Source organism: Stegostoma tigrinum, unplaced genomic scaffold, assembly GCF_030684315.1.
Source record: "Stegostoma tigrinum isolate sSteTig4 unplaced genomic scaffold, sSteTig4.hap1 scaffold_102, whole genome shotgun sequence".
Taxonomy (NCBI): Eukaryota; Metazoa; Chordata; class Chondrichthyes; order Orectolobiformes; family Stegostomatidae; genus Stegostoma; species Stegostoma tigrinum.
Genome location: NW_026728054.1, coordinates 705,890 through 718,689, shown reverse-complemented (window position 1 = coordinate 718,689; position 12,800 = coordinate 705,890). Strand labels below are relative to the sequence as shown.

At 43.7% G+C, this 12,800-nt stretch overlaps 1 protein-coding gene across 3 annotated transcripts in view; it reads right to left on the bottom strand.

Annotated features, from left to right (window-relative positions):
- The window catches only part of LOC132207571 (uncharacterized), a 369,490-nt gene that overhangs the window by 185,678 nt on the left and 171,012 nt on the right, over nt 1-12,800 (bottom strand). For 2 of the 3 annotated variants that reach the window (XM_059643522.1, XM_059643524.1), the window contains exon 1: nt 1,838-1,968. The exons of the other annotated variant lie outside the window; for it this stretch is intronic. The gene's annotated coding sequence lies outside the window, so the exon portion shown is untranslated. Of the gene's footprint in view, nt 1-1,837; nt 1,969-12,800 lie in introns of those variants that run through there. 3 annotated transcript variants of the gene reach the window in all.

The following is a 12,800-nucleotide window of genomic DNA, read 5'->3' as shown; positions in this document are numbered from 1 at the left end:
AAGGTACATGCACTGCTGGCATCTTGACACCATTGAATGAGCAAGCGTGGACGCAAAGGTTGTAACAGGTAACAATTGGACAGGCAATATCTTTTGAGCTCCTTCCCAGCAGGCCTGTAATACTCTAAAGCTGTGCTAGACCCTCACTTCCTCCACCTTACGTACGCTGCCTTTTCTTTTTGACAAGAAGCACCTCTGTACCCATCATCCAAGGCTCCTTAATCTTACCCCTTCTACCCTGTCTCAGAGGAACAAATTTATACATCACTCGCAACAACTGCTCCTTGAACAGCCTCCACATGTCTGCTGCGCCCTTTCTGTGGAACAATTGCTCCCAATCTGTACTTCCCAACTCCTGTCTGACAGCATCATAGTTTCCTTGACCCCAGTGAAATATCTTCCCCTGGTAACTGCTCCTTTCCCTTTCCATGGCGATGGTAAATGGGAGGCTCTTGCGGTCACTGTCGCCAAAGTGTTCTCCCACCACGAGATCTGACACGTGTCCTGGCTCATCCCCAGCACCAAATCCAAAATGGCCTCCTGCCTCGTCGGCCTGTCCACATACTGAGTCAGGAAACCCTCCTGAACACACCTGACAAAAACGGCTCCATCCAAACCATCTGCACTAAGAAGGTTTCGATCTATATTGGGGAAGTTGAAGTCACCCACAACAACAACCCTGATACGTTTGCACTTTTCAACAATCTGCCGGCCAATGAGTTCTTCGATCTCCCAACTGCTATGTGGGGTCTGTAGAAAACCCCCAGTGAAGTGACTGCTGCCTTGTTGTTCCGAACTTCCACCCACACTGACTCAGTCGACAAACCTTCCTTGGCAACCTCAGCCCATACAACCGCAGTAGACGAGTCCTCAAAGGTTCTTTCAGCCGCCGTTATACTGTCCTTGACCAACAAAGCCACACCTCCCCCTCTTTTACCACCTTCCCAGACCTTAATGAAAGATCTAAACCCTGGAACCTGCAACATCCATTCCTGACCCTGCTCTATCCATGCCTCCGAAATGGCCACAACATCGAAGTCCCAGGTACCTATCCAAGCTGCAAGCTCACCTACATTATTCCGGATACTCCCGGCATTAAAGTCGTCACACTTCAATCCAGCTTGCTGTCTGCCAGCACACTTCTGTGACAGTGAGGTCCTGACCATGTCCTCCCTATGCTCATCCTCCTGTGTACTCGGACTACACCTCAGTTTCCCATCCCCCTTCTGAGCTCGTTTAAATCCAACCGAATGGCACGAGCCAATTTCCCACCCAGGATATTCGTGACATCACAGACCCTGGCACCTGGTAGGCAACACACCAATCGTGAGTCTCTTTCGTTCCCGGCAAATCTTCTATCAGTGCCTCTAACTATTGAGTCCCCAATGACTATCACTCTCTTCCTATCCCCGCTTCCCTTCTGTGCAAGAGGGACAGACTCTGTGCCAGAGACCTGCACCCTACTGCATACCCCTGCGAAGTCATCCCCCGGAACAGTATCCAAAATGGTATACTTGTTTTTCAGGGGAGCTACTGCAGGGGATTTCAGGGGAACGACCACAGGGGAAGGTTAGTCAAGCTACACCGAGTAAACGTGCATTTTTGGCTGAAGAAACATGTGTTTCAATGTGAGCTAATGGAAGAAGCCATGGAGTCAATGCTAAACATTTCGACAATAAGACAACCATTCTTGAAAGCAGCATACAGCGTGAAAAAGAAATGAGCTGCTTTAATATCCACTTAAAATTTATGTGGAATATCAGATGGAATTTTCTTATTGACTCCATTGTGCAATCATGTCAATCTAAAAATGTTAACTGCATTAATTAATACTAACCAGAAACGGACTTTGTAGTAAATGGTTTAACGATTTTCTGTATCTGGAACATCCCTTTTCCTTCTCGAACGAAGATCGTACCAACCTATGGTACCAAACTGTGAGTCAAACGGATGGGACACATAATCTTTAAATTCCTCATCAAAACAGTCTAATCGTATGGTTCTGTGCAATAAAAGAGAAAGAATAAACATGTTTCCCACAATTTTGCTGATGTTTACGAACAGAACGCTCAAATTCAAAAAGTTTGGGCTGGCATGTCTGCTTCCTCCAGCCTGTTTAAACTGTTCCATTCAATGTGAAATTTGTGCTAAGTTTTAGCACACAGGTCTATGTGATCTGCGCCACCACCTTCTATTAGTCATACATGCTTTCCCCCTCTTCCTGTAATACGTTTCTTGAAGTGTTCAATGAGATTTTGATTTTAAATCTTATTGTCATATTCTTTTGATTCTCAAGCATCAATGAATCTGATGTTGCCGCCATTCCATGCAGTGCACACCACGTCAAACAGGAGTCTTACTCTTGCCATGAGCACTGAGGTCGTATGGGGTCACAACTGTCTCATAGTTCGGAATGAAATTCTACATATAGGGCTATGAAGAGTCATGCAGGTAATTTTATTTGACATGCTATTTCTTTTCTTCACAAATATGCTGGATTTAAAGTGATCTTCACACTCATTTAAAATGAATTCAATATCCAACCATCTGTAAAACTAGCATATCCAAATTTTAATTTGAGTTCAGTGTTACACAAATATATGACTTTTTTAAAAATTATGTTCGAGTCAACATGAACATTTCATTCCCTGACAGCGGGTGAACTTACTTTTAAACTCCAATTTTCCTTCGGTATTAATGGAGAGGTGAGCCTTTTTGCAAGCACCGAAAGTCTCCACCAGTTTAAGCTAAAACTTGCGAAACTGTAAGTTTCACAAATATGTTCCTATTAAACACTAATTCCTATTGAAGCAGTATGAGCTAAATTCATTCAACTGGACAGCAAAAACGGTCAAGATTTTAAAAGCAAGCAACTATTTTGAAGTCACTCTTCGAACTAAATTCCATCTTGGTGTGTGAGAGTCCATAGGTTCCTCACTCTCAACGAACCATTCAACTGTCATGCAATTAATGAAACACACAGACAAAAAACATCAACGTTAACAGTCACTAAGATTTTGAGAGTGATTTGGAATTCGTATTCAATACCCCCTGGGGAAAATCTGTTCCAATCTGGATAGTACTCACTTATTACCATCCCACCTACCTTCCCCAGCACCTCCTCCCTCTCCATGCTATTTGTTTCTGAGCTCCCTTCCACCCTCCATTTCTCAGGAAGGGTCCTGATCCAAAACCTCAACTTTCTTGAGCCTCTGATGCTGCCTGCCCTGCTGTGTTCCTCCAGCTCCACAATATGTTTTCTCAGACACCAACATTGGCAGTTCTTACTATCTGGATAACTCATTCTCACCTTGTAACAAGTGATTTATACTCATTATCTTTTCAGATTACGCATGTACATGTATATACATAAATATACATATCACACTTTTATGCCTGAACCACTAACCTAGAGGATATTTTAAAAGAGTCTCTTCATATCTGCATGAAAGAGAAATCATCAAGGTCATAACTTTCATTTCAGGAATAACTCGAACATTCAAAGTACTCACAGTCAGTGTCCCATTTACTTGACCAGTCAATTTGATGTGAATCTTTCTTCCAAGTGGAAACTATAACAGCAATTATATTTGAGAATCAAACTCTTCATTGCATCACCAATATTTCCTTGTCTGTTTGAAACATAAGATAATGAAATAATCATGGACAGATTGGCCAACAGTGTAATTTAATGTGTGTTATGGCAACTGAAAATCACAACCATTGAAGTGATCTTTAAAAAGCTGTTGTTATACAACAGAGCACTTTTTGAGATGCAGTGATGAACATACTTCCTGAGATGCAAATAATATATGCCAAATTAATTCCAAAGAATACCTTTACAATGAAAAAGAAGCTAAAAATCTCTTTACATTGCGAAGCTTGACAGATTGCTATTAGTCAATGGAAATCGTTCAGAACAATTATTTATTCCCAGATGAAAAGGAAGTGTATACATTTCATGACAACAAAATGTGAGGCTGGATGAACACAGCAGGCCAAGCAGCATCTCAGGAGCACTTTTGTCCTCCTGAGATGCTGCTTGGCCTGCTGTGTTCATCCAGCCTCACATTTTGTTGTCTTGGATTCTCCAGCATCTGCAGTTCCCATTATCTCGTATACATTTCATTTTCACATCTTATCCAAGAGAGAAAAAAAAAACACCTTCATGAATGCATTGTCAAACAAGAAGACTCACAAAAAAAGCCATTTGGCCCATTGAATATTCCTCCATCATTCGGTGAGATCATGGTTGATCTCATTACATTTATCATGACACAGCACTTCCACCAAACCCTCCTTATAGCTAATACATTCCGATCCAAGTAACATCCCGGTAAATCTCTGTTTCTGGGCCATGCCTTGTCTTTCTAAATATTTTTTCAGTCATCTGCAAATTTAGCCACAGCACATGCACCTCTTTCCTCCAAGTCATTAATAAACAAGCACAAGAGCTGTGGTTCCTTCAGCGCGACCTCATTTCTTACTGACAAGCCAACCCTGGCATCTCTGTCCATTTGTATCGGAGATAATGGGAACTGCAGATGCTTCAGAATCCAAGATAACAAAGTGTGGATCAGGATGAACACACAGAAGTAGAAGGGTCTCGGCACAAAACGTCAGCTTTTACGCTCCTGAGATGCTGCTTGGCCTGCTGTGCTCATCCAGCTCCACACTTTGTTATCACTGCCCATTTGCCTGTTCTTTCTATCGGACATGAATCATTGGCTATTTCGTTCCCAACACTTATCCCCTAACAACCACCTCTCTGTGATACCCAGAGTGATGTATCTGTCAATTTCAATCTGCACCACAAACTCATTCACTTTGTTTCATACACTCCCTGCAATTCAATACAAGATCTTCAGTCTGGCATTTACAGCCACCCTTCTTATCTGCTGCAGCTGAAGTGAGACTCCTGACCATTTCCATACTTTTTGTCCTATTACTTGCTCTGGAAACTTTGCTGAGCACTTACCAGCTTCTAACTTTTTCCACAATTTTCCATGCAACTGAGCTCACCCACTCCACACTTTTTATTTTTACGCCCTAGCCCCAGACCTAGCTCTGTATTTTGCGAGGATACTTGTCCCAATATGATTCTCGTCGAGCCTATAACACCAGAACGACTCCCTCCTTCCCCATACCCATGCCAATGTCCCATGAATTCAAACACATTTCTGCCATGCCACCATTTGAACAATGTACATCTATAATTATGTTCACACCGTGCCAAATTGCTCAGATAATAATCCAGAGATTATTACCATTCTGGTTCTGCTTTCTCACCTCAGCACCTCGGTGCTCATAATCCCTCAGGAGAACCTCTTTCCTCTTTCTTCCATATCAATGGTACCTGTGTGGACCACGATAGCTGGATTTCTACTCCTCCCACTTCAAGTTCCTTTGTAGCCGAGATGGAATATCCTGAACTTGGGCACCAGGCAGGCAACACTACTTTCGAGACTCTCGATCCTAGTCACAACGAACAGTGTTCATTCCCCTAACTATACTACCTCTGATTATAACTACATTTCACTTTTTATCCCCTCCTGAATGTCCCACCTATACCACAGTGCTACAGTCAGTTTACTCATCTTCCCTATACCCTGCACTCTCATCCACACAGGAAGAAAGAATCTCAAACCTGTTCGATAAGATCAAAGGCCAAGGTTCCTTCTGCACTACATCCTGGATCCTTCCACCTGCCCTGTTCTTTGTCATTGGCCACTGACCAAGTTTCAGCTAGTTAATCTAAGGTGTGTGACTGCCTCCTGAAGCACAGCATTCCCTGGTAACTCTGCCCCACATGATTTGTTGATTGGTCAAAACTGAGATTCCAGTTCATCAGACGTAAGCTGGAGTATGGGGCCTGACCACTCGCCCGTCATGTAGGTACAAATCATCATCTGGCCTGGCATCTCCATTTCAATTACTTCGATCTTAATTTGATTTGAAAACATTCTGGTCTTTTAGTTTGTAGCCTGTAAATATTTCTCCGATTTACTTTCAATCTGAAAGCTACCGATAATAGATTCTTAAACCAGTAGCGATCACCAACCAATGAACCTGGTTCACCCTCTCGGTCCCTGATTCTGGCTTCAATTCACCCTGTCTCAAAAAAAAATGCTTATGAACTATCAGGCAAAAAAAGCAAGCAAATGGCACCTCTTACACTCTGCACTGACTTACCGCATTGCCACCAAGTTCCCCAAAATATATATTCACTTGGTGCATTTCACTCGAGATGTGATCTCTTCTTCCAGAACATGCAAAGCATACTGATCCATAGCAATATACTACCTTCAAAACCTCAGCTCTTAGCTTATTACTTTTGTGTACATTCTCAATGCTTTCTCCAAGTCCAAACACAACACATTTACTGGTTTTCCTCTGTTAATTCTCCTCCCAAAACTTCCTCCAAAAACCCAAACAAATTAGCCAGACATAATTTCTCTTTCAGCAGGCTATGGTGATTCTGTTTGATTAGATTATGATTTTCCAAATGTCCTGCTATTATTTTCTTCATAGTTGATTGCCACACATTTCCAACAATATTAGACTGGTTCGGTTGTAGTTATCTTCTTTTTGCCTCTCTCCTTTTTAAATAGGGACATCACATCAGCATTTTTCCAGCCCTCAGATGCTTCTCGAGAATCTGAACCTTTTTGGGAAATTACAGTCAATGCATATACCGACTCTGAAGCTCATTGTTTAGAATCTTAGAAAGTCAACCATCACGGCTAAGAGTCCAATCTGCTTTCACTCCATTAGATTGTCTACTACAACTTCTCTCATGGTAGTGATGGTGTGGTAGTGATGTGTTTAATTCCTCCCTGTATTCTTCAGTAATAAGGGGATCCTTGAAGTATCTTCCACTGTAAAGGCTACCCTTTTCTCATTGTCGTTGTTCCTTGATTTAAGCCATCTCAGCCGAGCATATAATTAATGGCATTACCTCTAAAACCTTCTCTGCTAAAGTGTTCAATAGATTGCTACAACCTGAAAGAAGTAATTCTTCCCCTAAATTAATTGGCAACCAATTTGAAAATGTGGCCTCTGGTCGTAAAATCTTTCACAATATTAAGGGAGTGCTGCACTGTCACTGGAGGCCCCAAACCCCACCTCTTCCTCCGGTACATTGATGACTGTATCGGTGCCGCCTCTTGCTCCCCAGAGGAGCTCAAACAGTTCATCCACTTAACCAACACCTTCCACCCCAACCTTCAGTTCACCTGGGCCATCTCCAGCACATCCCTCACCTTCCTGGGCCTCTCAGTCTCCATTTCAGGCAACCAGCTTGTAACTGATGTCCATTTCAAGCCCACCGACTCCCACAGCTACCCAGAATACACCTCCTCCCACCCACCATCCTGCAAAAATTCCATCCCCTATTCCCAATTCCTCCGCCTCCGCCGCTTCTGCTCCCACGATAAGACATTCCACTCCCGCACATCCCAGATGTCCAAGTTCTTCAAGGACCGCAACTTGCCCCCCACAGTGATCGAGAACGCCCTTGACCGCATCTCCCATATTTCCCGCAACACATCCCTCACACCCCGCCCCCACCACAACCGCCCCAAGAGGATCCCCCTCGTTCTCACACACCACCCCACCAACCTCCGGATACAACGCATCATCCTCTGACACTTCCGCCATCTACAATCCGACCTCACCACCCAAGACATTTTTCCATCCCCACCCCTGTCTGCTTTCCGGAGAGACCACTCTCTCCGTGACTCCCTTGTTCGCTCCACACTGCCCTCCAACCCCACCACACCCGACACTTTCCCCTGCAACCGCAGGAAATGCTACACTTGCCCCCACACCACCTCCCTCACCCCTATCCCAGGCCCCAAGATGACATTCCACATTAAGCAGAGGTTCATCTGCACATCTGCAATGTGGTATACTGCATCCACTGTACCCGGTGTGGTTTCCTCAACATTGGGGAAACCAAGCGGAGGCTTGGGGACCGCTTTGCAGAACACCTCCGCTCAGTTCGCAACAAACAACTGCACCTCCCAGTCGCAAACCATTTCCACTCCCCCTCCCATTCTTTAGATGACATGGCCATCATGGGCCTCCTGCAGTGCCACAATGATGCCACCCCAAGGTTGCAGGAACAGCAACTCATATTCCGCCTGGGAACCCTGCAGCATAATGGTATCAACGTGGACTTCACCAGTTTCAAAATCTCTCCCACCACATCCCTAAACCAGCCCAATTCGTCCCCTCCCCCCACTGCACCACACAACCAGCCCAGCTCTTCCCCTTCACCCACTGCATCCCAAAACCAGTCCAACCTGTCTCTGCCTCCCTAATCTGTTCTTCCTCTCACCCATCCCTTCTCCCACCCCTAGCCGCACCCCCATCTACCTACTAACCTCATCCCACCTCCTTGACCTGTCCGTCTTCCCTGGACAGACCTATCCCCTCCCTACCTCCCCACCTATACTCTCTCCACCTATCTTCTTTTCTCTCCATCTTCAGTCCGCCTCCCCCTCTCTCCCTATTTATTCCAGAACCCTCACCCCATCCCCCTCTCTGATGAAGGGTCTAGGCCCGAAACGTCAGCTTTTGTGCTCCTGAGATGCTGCTTGGCCTGCTGTGTTCATCCAGCCTCACATTTTGTCATCTTGGATTCTCCAGCATCTGCAGTTCCCATTATCTATGGTGATTCTGTTTGATTAGATTCTGATTTTCCAAATGCCCTGCTATTATTTTCTTCATAGTTGATTGCCACATATTTCCAACAATTGATGTTACGTTGTTTCGGTTGTAGTTATCTTCTTTTTGCCTCTCTCCTTTTTAAATAGGTATGTCACATCGGCAGTTTTCCAGCCCTCAGATGCTTCTCTGGAATCTAAACCTTTTTGGGAAATTACAATCAACGCAGACACCGACTCTGAAGCTCATTGTTGAGAATCTTAGAAAGTCAACCATCACGGCAAAGAGTCTAATCTGCTTTCACTCCATTAGATTGTCTACTGCTACTTCTCTAATGGTAGTGATGGAGTGGTAGTGATGTGTTTAATTCCTCCCTGTATTCTTTAGTAATAAGGGGATCCTTGAAGTATCTTCCACTGTAAAGACTACCCCTTTCTCATTATCACTGATAATGGGAAGCTCAGATGCTGGAGAATCCAACATAACAAAGTGTGAAGCTGGATGAACACAGCAGGCCAAGCAGCATCTCAGGAGCACAAAAGCTGACGTTTCAGGCCTCGACCCTTTTCTCATTATCATTGTTTCTTGATTTAAAAATTAACCTGGCCGTTACAGCCTAGCATATGATTAATGGCATTACCTCGAAAACCTTCTTGGCTAAAGTGTTCAAAAGAGTGCTACAACCTGAAAGAAGTAATTCTTCCCTGAATTAATAGGCAACCAATTTGAAAATGTGGCCTCTGGTCGTAAAATCTTTCACAAATGGGAGTAATCTCTACGGATATACACTATCAAGCCTCTTTAGAATCTTACATGTTGAAAAAATAAGATTTTTTCAATCTTATAAACGCCAATGAACGTAGTCCCAGCCTGCCCAACTTTCCTAAGCATAGCAATCCCCTACGCCATTTCCGAAATCAACCCAGTCAACATGAGGTGTATGGCATCCGCGGCATTCGCTCTGTGGCCGTACATGACTTGTCAGTTACCATCCTGCTGCTACGACTCTACTTCTATTTACGATGCAGTCCTCTGTCCATCCGAACAAACTACCCTTGAACACATGGGCTCTTTTCATTTGAGACACCTTATGAGCTGTACCTTATCAAATGCTTTGTTGAAATCTCAATGTACTACATCAACTGGTGGTCCTTCATCAGTAATGTTTGTTTCCTTCTCAAAGCACTGTAGCAAGTTTGTCAAGTATTATTTCCCCTTTATAAAAGGATGTTAACTCTGTAGGATGTTATAGCACACTAAGTACCCTGTTATTTCATCTTTCATTGCCGGCATGAACATCTACCCAGGTTGACCTAAATTGGCAATACTGGCTTGCTATTTTGTCGAAGTATCTTTGTAATAATGGTGTTATGTTCACAATCTTTCAATCCTCTGAGAATTTTCCACAATCTAAGGATTCTTGGAAGATTATCATCAGTGCCTCCATTGTATCTGTAGCTGCATTGTTCAACATGAGAGGCTACAACTCATGATACCCCTTGGATATTTTCTCTACTGATTGGAGTCATGTTTGGAATTCTGTGCAGTGACATTCACTTTTAACAGTTTGCTAAATACTACCAGGAACAGAAATTGTCATCCAGCTGCAACTAAACTAAAGCTTTCAGCACAGAAGGAAGTCTTTCAATTCATTATGAACCTAATAACTCCTGTAAAGGACAATACAATTTGCCTCAGTCCATAAATGTTCTTCCTCCAACATCCTGAGATGCATCATCTGTATTTCTTCAAATTTACCACAGATTCTGTTTCAATCATCCTTTCAGCAATACGCATGACAACAATTCGGCATTCTTAGTCCCCCTGTAGCCTCCGTTGCACACGTGCATTGTTAGATGATTATTTATTTGTGTGCCTGCTTTTTTGCTCGAATGGATAAAGGTAAATTTCTGTTCTTTTGTCATCAGAGCTATTGCCTCCTCACTCTCATCTTCCTTGTTTTATCCTGTGCTGGAATATTTAATTTGTTGACATATCTGAAGTATGTGGTTGAATGGATTGGGTTTTGTAACATTGCATTCCCCATAGACCATCTACCGATACTGTTGCTTGTTCTAACAGTTATTATCTTGCAGAGTGGAAAATGCAGTTTGAAAGCAATGGAACATTATCGATGAAGAAGTTGATGCATAAATTGCTGCGATCTTCCAAACTACAAACTCACCTTCAATTCTTTCTCGGTCAGAGCATTGTGCCGGCGCAAATGAATCGTGTTCTCAATGGGACTTCCAAAACCATGGAATTGAATTTGCATGTTGATTTCTTCTTCCCTCTTCAGAAATGCAAAGTAGTATCGTGATGAAGCTTCCAAGGCGATGATTGTCTCCTTCAATGAACGGAAAAGTGACTCTTAGATTCATGGAAATATTTCACTACTTCTATAGACATGAAAGGCAAACATTCTCCCTACATATGACCCAGTCTCATTTTATCGTATCTTTCTGATTTTACATGCCACGGGATAATCATTGCAGTGTAACAGAAATGTTGATCATGGAAATTTATCACTGTTTTCATAAATAATGGCAAATTTTCAACATCTTGCAATTGTATGAAGGCTCAGTCTCATCACAACTCGCCTGCTGCACAAAGACATTCTTGCACTGCTTTGAATGTTAGGGCTGAAACAAAACACAATCATGACACAAATGCATCAACACCCCACTTTCAACAGGATCTGATATCCTTGCCAGGCACTGGAGGGGTTGCGGAGACTGGTGAGTGGATAAAGTCGTTCCTCTGTTCAAGCAGGAAAACAGGGACTTTCCAGGAAACTACAGACTGGTGAGTGTCTCATGTCTCAAAGGTATGGGCTAATAAGGGACAGCCAGCATGGCATTATGCGGGGCAGGTTATGTCTTACCAAGTCAGTTGAAGTTTTCAAGGAGGTGACAAGGGTGATCAATTAGGGCAGAACAGTTGATAACATATACATGGATTTTACGAAGGTTTTCAACAAGGTCCCTCATGGTATGCTCATCCAGAAGATTAAGATCCATGAGATCCGTGGTGACTTGGCCTGCCCATATAAGGCAGACGGTAGCGGTGGAAGGCTAACAAAGAGAACACAGCAGGCCAGGCAGCATCAACAATGTCAGCTTTCCTGTTCCTCTGATGCAGCCTGACCTGCTGCGTTCCTCCAGCTCCACACTTGGTTATCTCTGATTCCAGCATCTACAGTTCTTGCCGTCTCAGTGGTGGAAAGCTGTTTTTCTGGCTGCAGCTCAGTGACGAGTGGTGTTCCGCATCGATGTGACTTCTGCTGTTTGTGATATATGTAAATGACTTGGTTGCAAATGTAGATGGGGGATTAGTAAGTTTGCAGATGATATAAGGACCAGTGGACTTGTGGACAGCATGGAAGGTTGTCAAAGGACACAGCAAGATACAGACCAATTGCAAACACGAGCGGAGAAATGGCCGATGGACTTTAATCTGGGCAGGCATGAGGTGTTGCATTTTAGGAGACCAAGTGTTAAGGAAAGGGATACACAGTTAATGGCAGGACCCCAAACAGCAGTGATGTCCAGAGGGATCTTGGGGTCCTAGACCATAACTCCCTGACAGTAGCCACACAAGTAGATAGGGTGGTCAAGAAGGCATATCGCATGCTTGCCTTTATTCATAGGGGAACTCAGCGCAAGAGTCAGGATGTCACATTGCAGCTTTACAAGACTTTGGTGAGACCACACAGAGTATTGCATTCAATTCTGGCCGCCGCATTACACTAAGGACGTGCAGGCTTTGGACAGGGTGCAGAAGAGATTTACCAGCATGCTGACTGGAATAGAGGGTATGAACGAGAGGGAGAAGCTGGAAAAACTCTTCATTTTCTCTGGAGCAGTAGAAGCTGAGGGCAGGCTTGATAGAAGTCTATAAAATTAGGAGATACATAAATACAGCTAACGGTCAGAAAATTTCTCCCCCGGAGTTGAAGTGTCCACTATTAGGGGGCATGCATTTAAGCTGAGAGGGGGGAAGTTCAAAAGAGATGTGAGGGGCAAATATTTCACACTGAGCATGTTAAAAGTGTGGAATACATTGCCCGGGGTGGTAGTGGATGCAGATACGATGAAAGCATTTAAAAGGGACTTTTATTTAAGTGCACG